Source organism: Paralichthys olivaceus, chromosome 2 (genome assembly GCF_024713975.1).
Source record: "Paralichthys olivaceus isolate ysfri-2021 chromosome 2, ASM2471397v2, whole genome shotgun sequence".
NCBI classification, from domain to species: Eukaryota; Metazoa; Chordata; class Actinopteri; order Pleuronectiformes; family Paralichthyidae; genus Paralichthys; species Paralichthys olivaceus.
The window spans coordinates 22,792,782-22,812,241 of record NC_091094.1 but is presented as its reverse complement, the minus strand read 5'-3'; the positions used below and the strand labels follow the sequence as shown (position 1 = coordinate 22,812,241).

Here is a 19,460-nt window from a genome sequence, read left to right as displayed (position 1 = left end):
GTATGGTTCGGTCCTCAGGCCTCACTCTGTTTGAGTGTATGGGCAGATGCAGCAGCTGTCCTTCAATACATGGTTGATGTGTTCACTGAGGGACTGTGCCTGCAGATGGATACTGACAACTGGGAGATCATCAAACCACATGATAAGACAAGGGTTAAAGTAAATGACAGTGGTCAAACAGCCATAGAGGTCGTATACCCGGCACTGATCCAGGTGGTGCAGTGGTTAACGCTGCCACAAGGTTTCTGGTTCGAGTTTCCAGGTTCACCGACTTCCTCTCACAGTCCAAAGACATGCAGATTGGATTTAGGTTATTTGAGAATCTTAATTGACTGTGAATGTTTGTTTTCTCTCTGTTGACCTTGAGACACACAGGCGAACTGTCCAGAGTGCACCCCCCTCTCGCTCAATGTCAGCTGGGATTGACTTCAGGTCCCATGCACCACAACCCTTAAATGATAAGCAGTATAGATAAAGAGCACATGGATGGATGGATGGACTGATCCATATCTAAAAGTCTCAATTTCAAAATTACAATGGCTCAAACTTTCCCCAAAAGAACTTCAAATAGAGCCAAGCTAGGGTTCCCATGCTTTCAGTCTATATGCTAGTCTAACCCTAACCCTCCAAACTTGAGAGTTGCAACAATCTTCTCATCTAACTTTTGATGACAGGTGAATAAGTGTACTTTTCAAACCTTGAATGGGAAATTTAAATATTTATACAGCACAATTTGTCAGATTTCAAAAGAGGTATAATTTAGCCTGATGTTCAGATTGTCCAAGCACACACAATATACAGTATGTCTCATGCTGATCCGATTCCACTATTCACCACGGTTCTGTCTCTCACAGAGCAGCTTTTTAAAACCTGTTTTGAGGAGAAATTTCTTTAAAAAATCTACTGACTTGGCTGCACCTTCTTACTATAACCAGAGCCATTTGTAGTATATATTCATTTTTTTAAATTAATCTGTTGCAAGGTGTAAGTAAAGCCTGGGTTATCTATACTGAACCAAATTCTGGCATTGCTTCTGGCATCCTACACATTCTCATTGTGAAAACAGCAGTTGCCGTGGTAACAAGCAGACCACAATAAGGGCATCTTAGGAGACAAACAAACCGTGCTGTGCCGTGGAGGCAGGGGCCTTGTGATGGATTTACGTAATCAAGGACATTTACTGTACAGCCACTCTTAGCCCGATCTCGAACATCTCCACAGCAAAATTCTGTTCTGATATACGGACACATCCCTGCACTGACTCTAACAGATGTAACGACAAAGTTTCCCCAACAATGTATTTTACACACGCTTGGGGCAGTCTTTATGGGGCTAATTGGATGAGTTTGTGGGCTTAAGCCAACAGATGTTCTTCTGTAGTCACAGCTGTTTGCTTTATCTGGTAACGTTAGAGGAGATCTCAAAGCTGATTATCCATGATAAACATGATACAGATTTACACATTTCAATGTCTGTGCTTTGCTCCGATGGGCTGTGAAAAATAAAGTGTGTGTGTGTGTGTGTGTGTGTGTGTGTGTGTGTGTGTGTGTGTGTGTGTGTGTGTGTGTGTGTGTGTGTGTGTGTGTGTGTGTGTGTGTGTGTGTGTGTGTGTGTGTGTGTGTGAGGGCATCTGTGACACAGAGAGAAAGAGAGAAAAAGAAAGAGAGAGTGAGAACATCAAAAGTCCCCTTGATCACCGGATAATAATAATAATAATAATTTCTCCCAAAAACTTTGATCGCCCATTTTATAATGAATTTACAGTATGTCCTTGAACAAGACAATAACACTGCACCAAATGTTGCTTTTATTATTGATTCCAATTTTTGGGCTTTGTTTCTCAAATAAAAATATTTCTTTCATCTCCATCTAAAATCTAGCCTTTGCTGTCTCCTACTGATTTACACAGTAGTGATGGGGCAGCTGTGGCTGACGCAGTAGAATGGAAAGTCTTTGGTTCCATTCCATTCTGGAATACACTGAAACCCAGAGTGATAGTGATCGTTGCACTTAAATTGCTGTAATATTGTGTGTGAAAGAGTAAAATTGACACAGTGTAAATCTCCTTAAGTGTTTGCTAATACTACAAAAGCTTAATATAAATAAAGTCAATTAGCACACTTTAAATGTGTCCATTACAGAACAACTAAAAGCTTTTGAGCTGCTATATATATATATATTTGCACTATATTTGCACAGTTTAGTTTTAAATAATCTGGACAGAAGCAAAATGGAATGACTGATAGATGGTATATGTCCAATAATAATAATAATACGTTCAGTTTGTACAAAGCTACTAAAAATGCACAAAGACACTCAACAGGATTACCATAAAAATGAAAGCAGATTAAAGGGAATAGGTATAAAGGTAAAATACATCATAATCACACGTTGATAAATAAGATGCATTTTATCAGCAGATGCGTCCAGGGTGTATGCCATCTCTCGCTCAATGCCAGCTAGGTTTGACCCTCAAATGATATGTGGTGTAGGTAATAGATAATTGATGGATGGAGAGTTCTGTTCAGTCCCAGTCCAGCTGAGTCTGAAACTGGGAGTTAACATTCGTAGGGAGGGGTTGCACTGTGTGGAGATCAGGTTGGAAGCGAGAGTAACTTAAGCATTGACAGGAAGTGAACTGATGGGCAGTGCGCAAAGTTTATCACACTAAATTGTGCAAGTAGAGAACTGTGTTGGCTTGAAGATGTACAGTTCAGTGCCATCTCTAATTTGTTTGGGAATTACCAAGAGAGGGGTTATCTTTGGAAAGGGCTCTGTCGTGCCAGGTCCGGTGCTCGGCCCTGAGTGGAGATGAGATGAGATTGGCTGTCAGGAGGAGTGTGGTTACACAAAAATGATGTTTGTCATATACAGAATATTACACACATCATATACAGTATGCTACACAACAGACTCAAGTAGCGAGTGGGGCAGCGGAAATAATAAGAGTAAGGAGATAAATGTTGAGATTAAAGGTCACAGTTTGAAGATTAACTGAAACTCTGAAGATATCCTTAGTGCTGCTGCTGCTGCTGAGACTATTAGAAAACAAATCTGCATTATATTCTCTGCATGTTGTTCTGTTTCTGTATTATTCTGTAGTTCCCTCAGCTACCTCAGTGTCCTGGTAAATCAAACTCTACACACAGCATCATCCATAAAGTCACATTTATGAAAAAAAGATCATATTAACTCAAATGTAATACAGAGTCTTTGGGCGGTTTTCTACGTGAGTAGACATGACAGCTGGTGGAGGGTCGGGTTTACTGGCTGGGACAAAGGAATTTTTTTAATTGGCTCATGTGGAGAACAACAGCATTTAGTGAAAGCACAGTGGGCCTGTTGAGTAACAATATACAAACGAGACAGAGCAGATCTGTGTTCAGGTATTATTGGTAATTACCTTCTCATACAGAGTCGGGAAAAAGACATGTGGAGCTGTCCGTGGTACTGAACCTGCTGCGGCTGCTGCTGCTGCTGAAAATGAAATATTTGTTGGCCACATTGTTTTTCCTGTGATGTGAAAAAAGGGATCTCTGGAAAAACAGCATGAATTTCATGAATGTTGATTTGATTTGTTATTATTTCAGTGAAATTTGTTTTTATATTTTCATCATCAACATTATGCCAGCTGCTCATTGTGGGGGTTTTTATGTAATTCATTGACTGGTGCCACTGCAGGCTGTTTATTTGGACTGCTTACTTTCCCTATTGCTGGAGGCGATGCATCAACACTGAGTCTCAACACAAAATGATCACCTGAGCTGCCACCAATAACAGTGTTTATACTGCAGTGTCTGCACTAGGAGACAACTCTGTGAATTTAAAATATTTATTCTTCACAGTCACTTTAAAAACAAGTCCAAACTCTGTCAGACAGTCTGACATCAGATAGATGGCAAACTGCACAGGAAGTAACAGATGGGGTCTGGAAAAAGAGTGTTGAGCCTTGGCTTGCATATCTCCAATTTATCACGTTATTAACTATACAATCACTGTTGGGAGACTTAAATAAACACAAGAACATTCTTTGGAAGTCCTCTAAACTTGGAAAAGACATGGGATCTTTTGGTACAACAGCTTGTGATTATTGTATAATTCCAAAATTAATTCTGCTGTGAAGCGAACTGGAGAATCAGTTATCGTTGCCGCTGGTGTAGTGATTGACAACTTCTCTTACATTGATGAGTCCCAGGAGCTGTTGTTACAGAATGCTGGTAGGCTGTTTATTTAAAGTTCATGAATATTAAATGTGTCATGTGTCTATATTGCACCAATTCAACAATGTACTTCCTTGGGCCCTCAACAAGACACAAGTTTGAAGCTGATAATATGGGACATGTGAGCCACATATAGACAGACAGACTTCTGAAATGAGTTGATAGATTGCAGAGTGAAAATGGAAGAATTTTAAAACAGAAATAGTAGGAAAAATAATAAGAGATAAGAGATCAACAGAGAAAATATAAAAATGGCTACCAACCGAAGTCACCTACTCACAAGGCTGTCAAGGTTTTGACCGCTGTTCTGTCTTTTGACAGACCTGGAAAAAACATGTCTGAAATCAATGAGGAGGTCATAAAGAATATGTTGAGATGACATTTTACATTTGCAGGCAGTTTCCAGGGAGCAAAGCCCTCTGGGTACAGACAAACCGTCCAAAGTCATTCAGAAGCTCTGCTCCACTGATCTGTCCTGTGGAGACAGGAGACCGGCAGCTCATCCCCTCCCATGATCTGATCTGATCTGATCTGATCTGATCTGATTTTTGAGATGACGTACGTTGGCACTGATTCTCATGGGTTCTCTGCTCAGACCTTTTGATCGAATTTATCAGTTTTCCCCAAAGTAATGATTTTTCATGGTGGAGCTGATTTGCTTTGTGTCTGTAGGGCAGCATAAGGAAGGACAGTCTCATTTTTACTTCTGGTTATCGAACCAGATTTTTTAACATTAGCCTAAAGTAAGCATCCACTTATACAGTAATCATTACAGAATACAATACACTTCAATATTGTGCGATGGCACGTTGAACCTGTAACCACACACTGTGATGCAAAACTTAAATGTGAATCAGAGTCAGCACCAAATCCACACAGAATATATTAAAGGTTGAATCCCTCTTATGTAAATAGGCTTCAATGCTTAAATGCACTAGTGTGTAGCATGAAACCTTTTGTATAGGTATAATGTACCACATGCAGATTTCAAACATAGAATCTTCTTACAGAGAAGCACAACTGATGTTTTTTTCAATGTTTTTTAAATAGAAGATAAAATGATGCTGAAGAGGTTGATTGGATCAGTTTGTTTTCCCTTAAAAAAAGTATCTGTCCTGATTCTTTTGTTTTCAGCTGATTCTCCAGGCCCATGCAGCTCTGAACCAACAACCAGCCGCCAGCTATTGCAACACATTGACAAATGCACTACAGATCAACTCCTGTTCAGCTAAGCTTATGTTGTGACACACAGACAAAACCATTCACAACATTTTAAGACTCCAGTCAGTGGCTGAAAAACACTCAGAGGAAACATGTGGTGCCTCTCTAGTAACTCAAATCTCTTTCTTGGAAGCGTTACCTCATTAATTGTACTGTATGTTTGTGTTACAGCAGAATTGTCAAGCACTTCTGCTGCTGCACAGCTGATAAGCTTCTGTGAAATAGACATGCCTCTTCTTTCCACTAAGCACTGTGGTGACACTAAGGTTCTTCTGTGACATCTGCAAGGAGAAAAAATGAATGAATGGTGGTGGGGACAGACAACCACAGTGTTGTATTTTCTTCCTGCAAGGCTTCTGCAATCTGGAGGTAGACAACTGCTCTACATTATTCTTACATTCTTGGTTTCTTAGTTTTTTTTAGCTTATACAAGAGAGCAGGCAGATGCACACTAACTCCCTGTGCTCCACAAGAAGCAGCTCAGCGGCCAGATGTACAAACTGTTTTGGTGGGGGATCAGAGTGGAGTAACTTTAGCAGGTGCATGGTTGGATATAGCAGTAAGGTCAAACCTCCAGATAAAACATTATAAACCTCCTAAAGCCAGACTTTACTGCAGGTTTATGTACGATTTATGTAATCCATGTAAGACTGCATTGGTTTAAGTTAAGAGTACCTGAGCTAAATGTACATCTATCCATTATTCCTTCATTTGTAATATTTGTGCTGCTAGGAAAAATTCATATTTTACAGCAGGGGAATATTACCTCACTATTTCATCATTTTCACATAGTGTTCATTCAGAAAACATGACATGTGCTGAAGGTGAAGCCCGTCTGAATCTCTTTTAGTGCTCTTTCAAAGCACTGGGTCGAAGCTAAAAACAAGAAATGACGAAATTAAAATCCAGCACTGATACTGTATTAACTAATCTGAACCACGAATCCTGTATTTATATTTAGAAAGACATACACAGGTAGATGCTGTTTTTTTATATTTATTTGCAGTATTCACATCATTTACACATGCACAAGGAGAGGTCGGGGTTGGTGGTGGGGGAGAAAGAGGTGGGACTTGGAGGTGGTTAAATAAATGAGTGAATTATATAGTAATGATACAAATGAGTCAATTTAAATTAGCATTCAGAAGAGCACACACGGGCACCAACGCCCAAAAGTCCTCTTGCTGGCTTTGTTAAATAAAGTGAGGGAGCAAAAGTCCTGGATCTCCAAGTTTCATCTGTCCAATAGTTTTTGCATTCTCCAGCTAACAGACCAACAGAACAGGTGAAAACTTAACCTCCTTGGCAGAGAATAAGCAGATGCTGTCACTAATGCCCAAACTTAAATACAATCTAGCTGCACCCAGTTGCATAAAAATATATATCAGTCCTGTAAGTTTGCCTGATTTTTTCACATTGTTAAAAAAAGTGTTAAAAAATATCCTGGATCCTTCTTATTGTTCAGATCCACTCCAAAATCAAATGCCTTCTTTTTTTTTGACTTATCTTCCTTTGTTCTTCCAAGTTTTGTGGAAATCTGTTTAGTAGTAATCCTGCTGACAAACCTACCAACAAACAGACATGAGGTAACATCACATGCATTGACGTGAATACCAAAAAGAAATCATCTTAAAGCTAGATTAGAGGGACTGAGGTGGGATTTTCAGGTAGCTGTTGTCGCAGAGTGCCCCAGCTAGTCATCGTCCTGATGACTGACAGGAGGGTTTTCAGTGGGAGATAAGCGGTGAGACTGTGTGAATCAAGGTGTCAGTGGAGCTGGAACATTGCGTCCAAAAGAGACGGCAGAGGCGACGCTGCCAACACAGTGCCCAGGAAAGTGCAGCTGGAGTGTCTGTCTGTCCTGCTGTGCCGTTGAGTAGGTGATGTACAAGAGCAAAGAATGTGAAACCATCTGGTGTCATCTGGAGCTCACAGTTAGACCTGAATGTTCCCACAGAGGACACACAAAGTATTTACATGCTGCTCAGTTTGCCCTTTAAAAACCACCAAAGAACAGATATACTGACTGACATATTCAATAACAAGAATTTTCTTGTGAGTCTCTGCTGGGTGAACTATAACCTCTGCCTCTACAACAATGATCTCCCACATGCCGCTGTTCTTTAGGGCTGATAACATCTGACGTGTACAGCAGCTCTTTTTTTTCTGTTGTCAAGTTTTATTTTAGCCTAACCTGGAATATATGGACCTGACATCAAATTATCTACATTTGACCAGCCACCTCAACCCTGTTTTCTAGATATTACTAGCAACAGAAAACTATCATGTTGCAAAAGTCATTGTGACTGGATGACTATTTCTGTTGACGTGATGATGATATGTTGTCAAGATATTTGGCAAGTACTGAATAGGAGATTTTTCTTCCAAAATCTAAACTGACATCTTCATCCTGTTGCCAACATATAGCTGAAGGAGCTATTATCTGATTTTCTGAAGGAACTTTTATAATTTCCTGTTCTATTTTGTAATCACTGACCTTGTGTGTCTTATGGTAGTTTTACTTCCTGTTATTGTGCCATTTTCCACCAAGACCAGGAGGCAGTCTGGTGTTCAGAGGATTTCCATGATCACTGTCACCAGCTCATCCGCCCTGTAGCAACAGAACTGAAATTAAAAAGAGAAGAACGTTTTTTTAAACATGCTTTTTGCTGTTCGGTTAAGTTGAAGCCTGATACTCAAGCATTGGACGTTGGACATTACCACTTTAAAAAACAGTTGTCATTTCGGGTTGTCACTATAATGCAATGAATCCTGGGATAGGTTGGTCCAGGAAGGATCCACTTTTTCGGACTACTAATTTCTCGGAGATAGAGGGATGCATTTGTTGGCCGCATTGTAACGATCCTTTTAAATCGGACAATCTAGTAGTGCCGCTGTGACGCAATCGGTCCTCAAATGCAGCCTTGGAAGAACGTGACTCCTGAAATGAGAAACAGCAACTGTCAGTCCCATGTGTTTTCACACGTGTTCATCCCTATCCCTGCCTCCCTTGTGTATTTGTCTCTGTGCTCCTCTTTCAGTTCGTCTGTTCATCTTTTCAGTCTTACCTCATGCAGCTGTTCTCAGGATTTGCACCTTATTATGTTCCCTTGTGTGTCTGTTGAGATTGTTTTTCAGTTCACACCTGCCAGTCTGTCTCTTTGCCTGCCACTTTGGGCAAGCCTGATTATTTCATATTATTTCCTCTGAACCATGGTCGTGTGTCCTCAAATCTTTGAACCCATTACAGGTTAACATTTTTGTGTTTTTAATCAGAGATGTTTGTCAGTTTTGATGAGTTGTAATATATGTAGAGAGTAAAGTCGACTTACACAACTCGTACAGCTGTGTTGATCTCATTCACACATTCTCTTTTCTGCCGCAACTAGGCAACAGGGGGTGGTGCAACAGGGTAGGCAAAGCAATCTGAGGATCCAAGCTTAGAGGGGGCCCCTGAGAATGCATACAAATATAAATAGTTAATTTGTATTATGGGATGTGTAGGATCCAGCATTTAAATGTTCAGATAACAGCTGCACTGATATGTGACGATTCTTTCTTATTCCCACTCTTGAGTCCTACAATATTAGTGCAACATTAAATCACTGGAGTAAACTCCATAGTAACAGACACTTGTGGACAGCTGTAGTAATGAAGTAACCAGACAAAATGTGGAGGCTTGACTCTATTATGGAAGAAGCCAGAGCTATTTTTACTGTACGTTGAATTATAATTATTGCGTTGGTACGGGTTTGTTTTGCTGTCCTCCTCCACTGTCTTCGCTATGTTGTAATTATTATGCAAATAGCCCTTGTGGGAATTGAAGAGCTTCAGGTTTTCATTAGTTTTGGAGACAAGTGATAATTCTTTAAGAGTTGGAAGCCTCATATAGATAATCTCGTGTATAGATGGATCACAAATGGGCAGACATGGTTGCTTCCAAGGAGCCAAAATGCGTATCTACACTATGTGGTCAAAAGTAAATAGTAAATAGTGTATGGTAAAATGATTTCACTCTATATAACCAGGGAGGTAAAAGCAATTCAAACACACCAAGGCCTTTTGACAGGTCACTGTTTTTATCAAATACCATTTATTCTGTCCATATCCATCAGCCGTTTCCATGACTCCCACTGCCACCTCTTGTTCCTGCTGCATTGGCTGACACCTATGTTTGAAAGACATTTTCTTAATTACACTCTCTGTTTTGTGACTTCTCTCCCAGTGGACTGTCAGACTGCAGCATTTAAGCCTTAATGTGTCTGAGTATCCATTGATTTATACGCTGATATTAAATACACGCATATTTTATTTTCTTAGCTTTGATCATAGTTTCTCACAGTCATGTCCTTAATGTATGAGCATAATTTCGTCGTATTACTCTGAATATTGAACTAGTATTCAATCCTAGTTAGCTGATTTAAACTTCTTCACGTATTTCTTCCGGATGTAGGAGTTTAAACAAATGACTTTAGATAAAAACACCATCAGCTCTCATAAATAGTGATAATTGTTTTGTTGCCGTGGTGTTTCCGGAATTATCACACTGCAGTTTGAATGGAAGCATTACCAGCTGAAAGATGGGGCCTTCATAGTAGAACAGTGTTTGCACCCCAGGGTGCTATTGGGTGTGTAAAATAGCCTCATATTCTTGGCTGATATACAACTATGCATAGTAATTATCAGGCGTAATGAGTCACTAGATGGCTTCCCATATCGTTACAGATCCACCACCATGTTTAACAGCTGGCAACAGACACTGTGGGCTGGAGACAAATCATGCTGGAGTGTAAACCTTTATAGATGTTGGGACACACCACACACACACATGCAACTAAATGACATTCTACAATGACACCCTTAGTTCAAATAATTAAGAGGGCCTCAGTGATTGCAGATGATGGGAGTCAGGGTACAAGGGTACTGTGTTAGATTTAATGTGGGAAACTGATAAATGTCATACACCGCTAATAACAAGGCAAAATGATAGAATGTTATTAGATTAGAATAGCAGACTGGAAAAATCTGACAATTTTAGCTGTCATTATCAATATTTCTGTATCGACAATGTATCATATAACTATTTGTATATGACAGCGATAAAGTCAGAGTGAGAATAGGGCTTGAATTCACCAGGTTAGGGAACTGTTTGCTATTATTAAAATTATATTTTGTCATTTTGTTTTCATTGCCTGTTACCACTGCCCCCAAGTGGCAGCCTCAGATTATCAAGCACCTGCTACACAGAATGTTTTTTTCTGTCTTCGTCACATCAAACACAATTGTGAATTGTATCTTCATACCTGTCAGCTACTCCAGCCCTTAAAATGCAGAATTTATATTTACTTTAAGACAACTGCAGAAAAGCCAAAAATAATGGAAAAGGCCACTTACAAAATACCTGCTGTATGACAGAGAAAACATTTTTGCATCAATAAAGTACATGCAACTTTATGCAAAAACCAGCACAACCAAACTTTGACCAGAAAAGTGCAGGTTCAGTCGAAAGCACGAAACACAGACAGCGATTCAGATTATTTGAAGGGGTTGTTAGCATAATGTGGGAAAGAGAGGGCCTGTTGTGAAGGCCTTATGTAATAGTCACCCAGCACTGCCACTCCACAGATGGTCCAGGAGAGGTAGGCAGTTGTACCAGCACATCTATTTCCACATAGCTGCAGTAAGAGCTCTTATCCCTCTCTGCAAGCCCACACTCTGACAGGAGGCTGAGGCACTTGATGAGCAGCAGCGAGGCCAGATACCATGATTAAAGATGGATGCTGGAGCGAGAGAGAATGTAAGCATGATGCTGCCATAACACACTCTTGTAAAAAAAAAAAAAAAGCAGTGAGATTGCTGTCTCTTGATGCGGCACTCATTGGTAGGTTATTGATTATGGCGAGTGAGCAGAGTGTGCTAAGAGACAGGTCAGTCCCAGGAGAAGATTTGCATGATTGATGCTTTCTTTACGAGGCTCATATCCTCTGCGTGTCAACTAGTCAGCTCAGCAGAAAAAAACATGCTGTACCTGATGATAAATGGGAACTTGTTGAGACGTGATCTCTAAAATATTGAAAACCTGTGGACCTACATAGTATATGGCAGCATAAATAGGGAATGGTTCCTCATTGTCAAAAGTTTCCGTGTGTGAGGTTTGAAATGAGGACAGCTTTGGTTTCCATGCATGAGAATAGAGCTTTTTCTGGCTGAAAGTTTTTCTGATTAGAGAGAAACACCAGGAAGTGTTCTGCAATGCTGACTCAGAAGAACATTATTCACACTTCCAAAGATGTTAAATATTCGCACCACTGGTCACAAAAGACTGATTCCGATGTAAAGACACACACACACATTTTAAGGAGGAGAAGATCCCCAGCTCCTTGCTTCAGTAAATGTTGCATTAGAACAACATAAAAACAATCCATTAAGAAATTGCCTTCAAATGGATTTCCTTTAAATTATTTTCTATGTACAAGCACAGTAAAACATACATGCAAAGGTATGTAAGCAGCCATAATAAATATTTTAAATTTACAGTGGATCAGATTAAAATGTGTAATGTATGAGGGATGAACCCACAAAGAATTATCACCAATCTCCACAGTTCCTCTCAGACAGTATTTTGGGTTTCAGTTTATTGTTTCACTTGCCTTTTGGTTGCCATCTTTGGTCAACATTTCCAAATTTTTCAGCCATTGCAGTATAAACATGGATGGTTTAAAATTCCCAAAGAGCTGGAAACAGACTTTGATATGTCAAACTAGTTTCTATTCTAGCGCTTTACAGTCCTTTTGACATTCACACACACATTCACACACTGCTTCTATACTTCCACCATTCATGTGTCTATGTCACACACTGCCAGAATGACAAGTGGACTTAACAAGCCTGCCATTGGACATTAAAAAAAATGTATTTAACATGAGCTTTGACTATTTAGTTAGGTCCATCTCCCATCCACTAACATGGAGGAAGCAACATTAATGACCTATCCTGCTGTCAGTCACCAGGTGGTGATAAAGACACTTTAGCTTCACCTATGGGGAGCAGTCATGTCATCCATCTTTATATACAGTGTATGATCCTCAGGCACAGACATCCCCAAAAACATTTCCCTATCGCAGGCTGATGTGTTAGTAAATCCGTCAAATAAGAAATTATAATAATTTTATGTCTCAGTATCTCAAATTTGTACTTAAGTATAAACTTATAACTTTATGTATTTAGCCGCTTTTCACTTCTTCTTCCACATGCAAAATCCAGACACTTTCACAGGCTGCAACTGAATTCACTTCACTGTTTTCAGACCATTTCATTCAGTTTATTCTGCAGTGCGTCTATGTTAAGCTAATAACATATTCCATTTCCTGATCCACACTAAGAGTTTAAATAAGCCATCGCCGAGAGGCTGAATCCTATGCAATAATCCTGAACCGGCCTAATAGCTTTACACATGCACCCCGCTGTCACTGATAAACTGCTATGATAATATGATTACTTGAGGAAATTGGCCTCTCTATCACATCATCAGTTTAAGATAAAGGATCTGCAGTGAAAAGAAAATTCCATCAAAGTAAGTAAAGAGGCACAATAGCTGAGAACTCCCATTACCAAGTGTGACAATAATACAGATGAGCAAAATGTGTTCTCTCTCACTTGCCATTGTGTTACAATGTTATCGCCCTGGACACCCCGAGGCACAAATTAGTGACACAGATGTCCAGAGAAGATGGGTTCATTATTAATTTTGCTATGTAGTGAAGAAATACAAGAAGGAATAGAACTTACACAAAGCCTGCAATAATTGAGCTCTGCCTCTGACTGCTCACACCAAACTATTGTCCCACTGGAGGCTAGTCTTGGTGACTCATTCCTATTGATGCCCAAACAAAGGAAATTGAGGTTATTTAAAAAAAAAAAAACATTGATGAAATGGCTAAATGTTTAACACAGGGAATATTTCTTGATGCAGTTTATCTTCACACTGAGCTCTTATACTTCGGTTTAGATGCTACCAGCGTAGCGTCTTCAGAGATTTAAGGAAGGGATTAAAACTGATGTATTCTGGATACAGCACTGTATCACATGATATGTGGAGCTGCAACCATGGGGCATAAAAATTTAATGGACTAACTACTAATGAAAAGAATACATTTTAGTATGGGGGAAAAGATTGAACTCTTTTTGAACCTGGAGATGGGTGTAATGAGGTATATGCTGGCAGGCTGGAGAATTAGAGGCTTAAATATCTTCCAAGTTGATCAATTCGTTACTGTATGAGGTTGTGGGTTTTTTTCTTTTACTGCACCACTTTGTCTGGAATGATAAGTTGCCTGTAATTGATTCTTATTAAAAATAATTATAATAATGATAAACAGAATCTCTGCTGTTACCATGCAGCCTTCAGGATAACACAACCAAATGAGATGAAAAGCTGAGCATGCCTCATCCAAACCAAAGTCAGGGTGCTTTCACATTGTTGAAAATAGAACTCTCGAAACATCCTCTGCTTTGGGCGAGGTATCATTAATTCAATATGTTACTAAGGCTGTGATGTATTATGCCACAACTTTCCCAACATTTATTTGCTGAGGGAAGATTTGCTGCATGTTGTTTTCAGCAGTGCCTTATGTTCCACTCCTTTAGCCATAAATACATAGAATAGCACTGTCCAACTTACACTGTGTACTTAGTTTTACTGGCCCAGGACAAAGACCTATTATAATAGTGATCCAGAAGGATGTTCTCCTCTGATCTTAGTTCACTACACTGAAATCCACTTTGATACTTTCACTATGGCTGTTCAACTCAACTCATAAGTAGAAGCTACTTTACCCTCAGAAAAGCCTGAAATATTGAAAAATGGTGGTAGAGGTGGTAGAAACCTGTATCTGTATCTGTTTATAGACATCACCGATCACAGCCACTTTTTTTTTCAATAATCCTCAAGCTCATTTCTTCTTCGAAGGACTGCTGTAATGCCTGTTTGAATATTGTATGAAGCACCTAATGGAGAGGAGGAGGAAACTCTAAGAACTGCAATCCCAGATGTTAAAGGTCCACAGGTGCAGACAGGTTTTGTGCGACTGTACTGATATACATTATTTTAGTACAGTTGGTGATAAGACTAGCTCAAGCTCCCTTGAAACCACGTCTCCTAAAGATGCGAGCTGCTGTGCTCTGAAAAGCACCGGAGGTCTAACCATGCGTCGATACCACACGTTTTCCTGGATAATCTTCACAAGCATTTTATTGATGTTTTTCTCCTACATTCCCTCAGGACACTATTGTCTCCCTGAAGTACAGCTTCTTCACGTTAACACAGTCCATTCATCAGCCTATTATTTAAAACATGGTCAATCAATAATGCATTAGCTGAGTGAAAAACTTCTAGTTAAATAGCTTGCATTGCAGTTTCCTTCCAGGTTGTGAACACAGCAACTGTTGTTGGGCTTGTTTTCTGTGGTTGCCACAGGCAGCAAAATCATAATATAAACCCTTGTTTACTAGAATCATGTCAATGAACTGTCCAGAACAAATCGAGACACCGCTTCTATGACTGTTGCATGGCAGAAGCAGTGTTTATATTTCCACAGTTTTTATATTTACGTCTATATATTGCGCATGATTTCATTTTTTATTATGATTCTATCTGCGTGTTTAGCGCTTGATATTATATTGTGTTGTTTTAGATCTAAAATAGTTTCATTTTTATATTATTTACTTCCCGCATAACTAGTGTAGTGCCCATTCTGAACCTGCCTGTTTGGAATGGGCTGTTTTCTGTGATAATGCTGATTGCAGATTTATTTCTGAAACCATAAAAGTTACCTGCAGTAATTTAGGGGTTGTGACTAAAGACCAGCTGCTGGACTCAGTCCACATAACTCTGAAGCAGCAGTGGTGGTGCACTTTGGCATGCAGAGTAGGGAGGACTGGAATCAAACCACCGACCTTATGGTAAGAGGATGACCGCTCTCTCCCCTGAGTCCCAGCTGCCACTGCTACCCAGCATGGGTCACCTGTTTAGTAAAAGCTTATTCATATTGAATGTATCGCACTAAATTCACTACAGCACTTTCTTGGTCTCTTAACAACACACATGCCAAGTGTGAAGCCAATAAAGTGAAACATTTTGAGACATGTGTTTCAAAGACAGACAGACAGAGATTTCTGGAATTATTTGTTAATAGATTTACCTGCGAGAGCAGAGTGGCTACTGACAGAGTGGCAGCCACCCATTAGTTTGTGAGCTGCTAAAGCCTCGAGTTTGGCCTTGGACCAACACCATCTTTGATTTGTGAAGTAACCATATTTGGAGAGCTTAAGGCTACTGACACCTACACCTGCGAGGTGGATGGTAGCTGTTAATCACACAGTATCCACACCCCAACGCATACTGTTCTTTATAGCCCAGTTTACATTCTACATGTTAACAGTTCAAATGTAATCATTGCTTTCTTCTCTTGCTTAGTAGCCTACATTATCAAACTGCTTTGCCTAATATACATGGTATAAAACTATTAATGAAGTATGTTTATTGTTGGTGCTATCAGAATAGTCATAGTAACCCCTGCCAGAATGCATGTCTCAGTCAGATCTATATTCTGTGAGGACACCTGACCAATTTAACACAGTTCACCCTTCAGTGATTTAATACACTCTGCACCCTGGCACAGAGGTGTGAATGGGCCTAAAGGACTCTCTTCTTCGCGCTCCTGTTTACAATTTACTACTATCTAGGGACAACCGAGTTGCCTGCCACAGCTTGATAAAGATTAATGGTGGCAGGAAATCATTATCCCGTCCTCCATTTTAGATCAGGTCACAGCTGTAAGTCCCACACAAGGTGCATCAGAGTTGAGATGAAGGGTGTGATCCAATCTTGTTTTCAATTATTTTGATTTGTAATGAGGTGAGTTTAAAACTACTGAAGGAGCGTGGAACATTTCCCACTAAGGGATGATGTATTTACAACCAATACAATAGATTGATCACAATGTGGTGAAGATAAATTATTTGAAATTCATATCAGAGTATTTTTTTTGTTTCTTTTTACAATTTTCTACTCTACCACTATTTGGCTGAGGTAGACAAAGTTGGTATGGAATTTTTTCTCCTCACCTTCTTAAAGTCTATGCAAAGTCCCTCCAGATAAAAAACATTAACAGTATGCCTTGACCTCATACTCTACCCCCTGGGTAAAACAAGTCAGGCAAGATGCTGCGAAATCAATAGCTTTTAACATCACTATATTTCAAGCTCACACACTGGACCAATATCAGCTTAACAGAGCGCATCTCCTCTCTGCTGTCAACATGGGCTGGGTAGTGAAAAAGTTAGATTTTTCTTCTCATTGTAAAAGAGAGATGTATACATTATTAATGGCTTGGATTAAAGATGCAGGCCAGTTCTCTCAAGGGAGTCAAGTTTATCCTTCAGACACAGAACTGACATCAGTCTGACAACAGTTTGCATTCTTCAAATTTGCTGGGGCTTGCAGGGCTTTTTCAGCACGTCTTCCTTGAGTCTGAGGCTGCTGATGGATTCTCATATCGATGCTGTCAGGTTACTGGCATTATCACTACTGCAGGTCTCAACACACAGTTCAGTAGTTAAGGTCAGTTTGTAATGGTCAAGACATTTCTGGTGCAAGCAAGAGATTTGTTTTACTCAAAGAAATTCTTATCAAGATAAAAACCTACATTCAAATCAAGATACTGTTTTCAGTATGGTGGTCCACAAGGATCCATTCCCAATCCACTCTTTTTTGATTTCATCATACATTTCACTATGCAGCCAACAGTGTGTATTTCTGTGCACCAATAGGCGACATTCAATTGTCTTAAGGATTAATAAATATTGTTTGGATGAATAACAACTATTTGAAAATGTTAGAAATAATTAGTAATGATATCAGATATTATCAATAGTATTATAAAATAATATCAATATTGTAGTTATATTATATTATTATAGTTTTGTTATAGTCTTGGCTTAGAGCAATAACGTCTAGTGCCATCATAGACAATTATTCAAAAAAACTAAATATAAACATAAAATAATAAATAAAAACATTTTATCTATGCCAGTAAAACTGCATTTTTCCAGTTGAGAATATTTGCAAATCTTAGAATTAATCTTGCTCATTTGGATGCAAAAGAAATAAAAATGCATTTTTTTTTTCTGCACAACTTCCACAGACTTTCAGAGCTCTAATAATTTATATAAAAACAAATAAAATAAAGCACATCACACCCGTTTTAGTGTATTGACTCTGGCTTTCTGTCTCTTGTGGAATTAATTAAAATGTATTATATATATATATATATATACACACAGCAGTGTGTAACAGTGTGTTGTGTATGGTCAAAGGAAATCATCTCAGCACACAGGAGATAATAAAAGGAAATCTAGCAAGAGGCGCTCGGGGCAAGGAGTACTGGATGCACCAATTATGGTTGAAACCACACAAATATTTTCCTCTACATGTCATCATTACAAAACATTAAGGTCCAAAGAATATGTAGTTATATAATGTTGTATGATTTCTCTGTAGCTTACATAAATTGTTTGATGCAGAAAGTGCAAGGTTGTATAATTGAACATATTCTCATTCCCTCATGTCCATTTTTAGTAGGTTTACAGAACAGCTTAGAGGATTGCAGTGCAAATCTTCAACTGCGATGTTGAATATATGCCCCAATGTCTTCATACACTTTCCTGTAATGTCACTGTGACACATTTCTGCAGATGATGGATGGACTGAGGATGAAATCATAATGATAAGTGACTCAGACAGTATTCAGCCTGGATTTGTTGGGTTCATGAGGGTAATGTCACCATCAACTCAGTAAGACCTCTACTTTCTGTCATTTTAGCTGTTTATGGCTGTATATATGTTGATATTGCCTCAGTGTTTCTATAGGGTTTTTTAAAGGAGGCCTCTTATGCCAGATTCTACTGGAACAGAAATCAAAAGCTCCCAGTTCAGCTCCAGCAATTATTTGTGTTTATTTGAGGGTCTGCCATCATCACATAGTAATGGAAATAATTAGCCTTCCACTTTCAAAAAGTCTTGTTCAGACGGCCAATCTCACAGATTGCTTTTCCTCTCTCCAAACTTGACGGAGCAGTCAAGCACTGGTTATTCATGTCCTCTCTGATGAGCCTGCCATATAACACATACAGCATACAGGCGCACATAAATCACACACACTCCCTCTGCATCATGATCAACCCACATCGACTGCCTTATGGCTCTGTGCTTGTTTTGAAGTCCACACAAAGAATCACCACAGAGGAGGAAAAGGAGAAAATGAATGTTAAAGTCTGCGAGCTACACTTCAAAAGGCCTGGGGTACAGAACCTGAGCACTCCTGAGCTCTCCAGCCTTGAGATGGTCACACAAGTGACAGCAGCAGTCTGCTCCCTTTCTATAGCCCAGACAATACAACAGGGACCAGGAGACACAGACAGGAAGGGATGCAGAGAAAGAGGGGATTATGGCTGTCTTGACTCTTCTCTACTGTATATCCTGTGGGCTATATCCTGCACAACCTGGCCATACACACAAACACACACATTTTGACAACATAAGCTGGGCTCACTCTCTATATATATCAAAGGCCTCGCCATGTGGGGACTGACTTTTGTTCTTGGCAGCAAGAAAAAAGAGAAAACTTTATGATGCTTTCCCCCCTCTGGTTTTATTTGACTCTGGTTTTCGTTGAGGGGGAAGTGCGTTTGTTGTGTGTGACATCTGTGCAGCACTGGGAGTTGCCACAGTCAGCAGGTGAAATGTTTGTTTGGTCTATTTGACAGATTGTTTGTCTGCATTGACTGTTTCTTAAGCTCATTTAATTGAAAATGTAGTTATTTGCTCCTGCCACATGCCTGAATGAAGGGCTGATGAAAGAAGAAAAGAGGGAAGCAACCATGTCATTGGGAACATCTCCAGGAGCAGATCAGTGGGGCTCCTGGGAACTTTTAACAAACACTGACCTCTAGTGGAGATCC

The 19,460-nt window shown here is 39.5% G+C and overlaps 1 long non-coding RNA gene across 1 annotated transcript in view; it reads left to right on the top strand.

The window, feature by feature from the left end:
* LOC138405236 (uncharacterized) overlaps positions 1 to 19,460 on the top strand; it is an 89,639-nt gene that overhangs the window by 66,085 nt on the left and 4,094 nt on the right. The window lies entirely within an intron of this gene.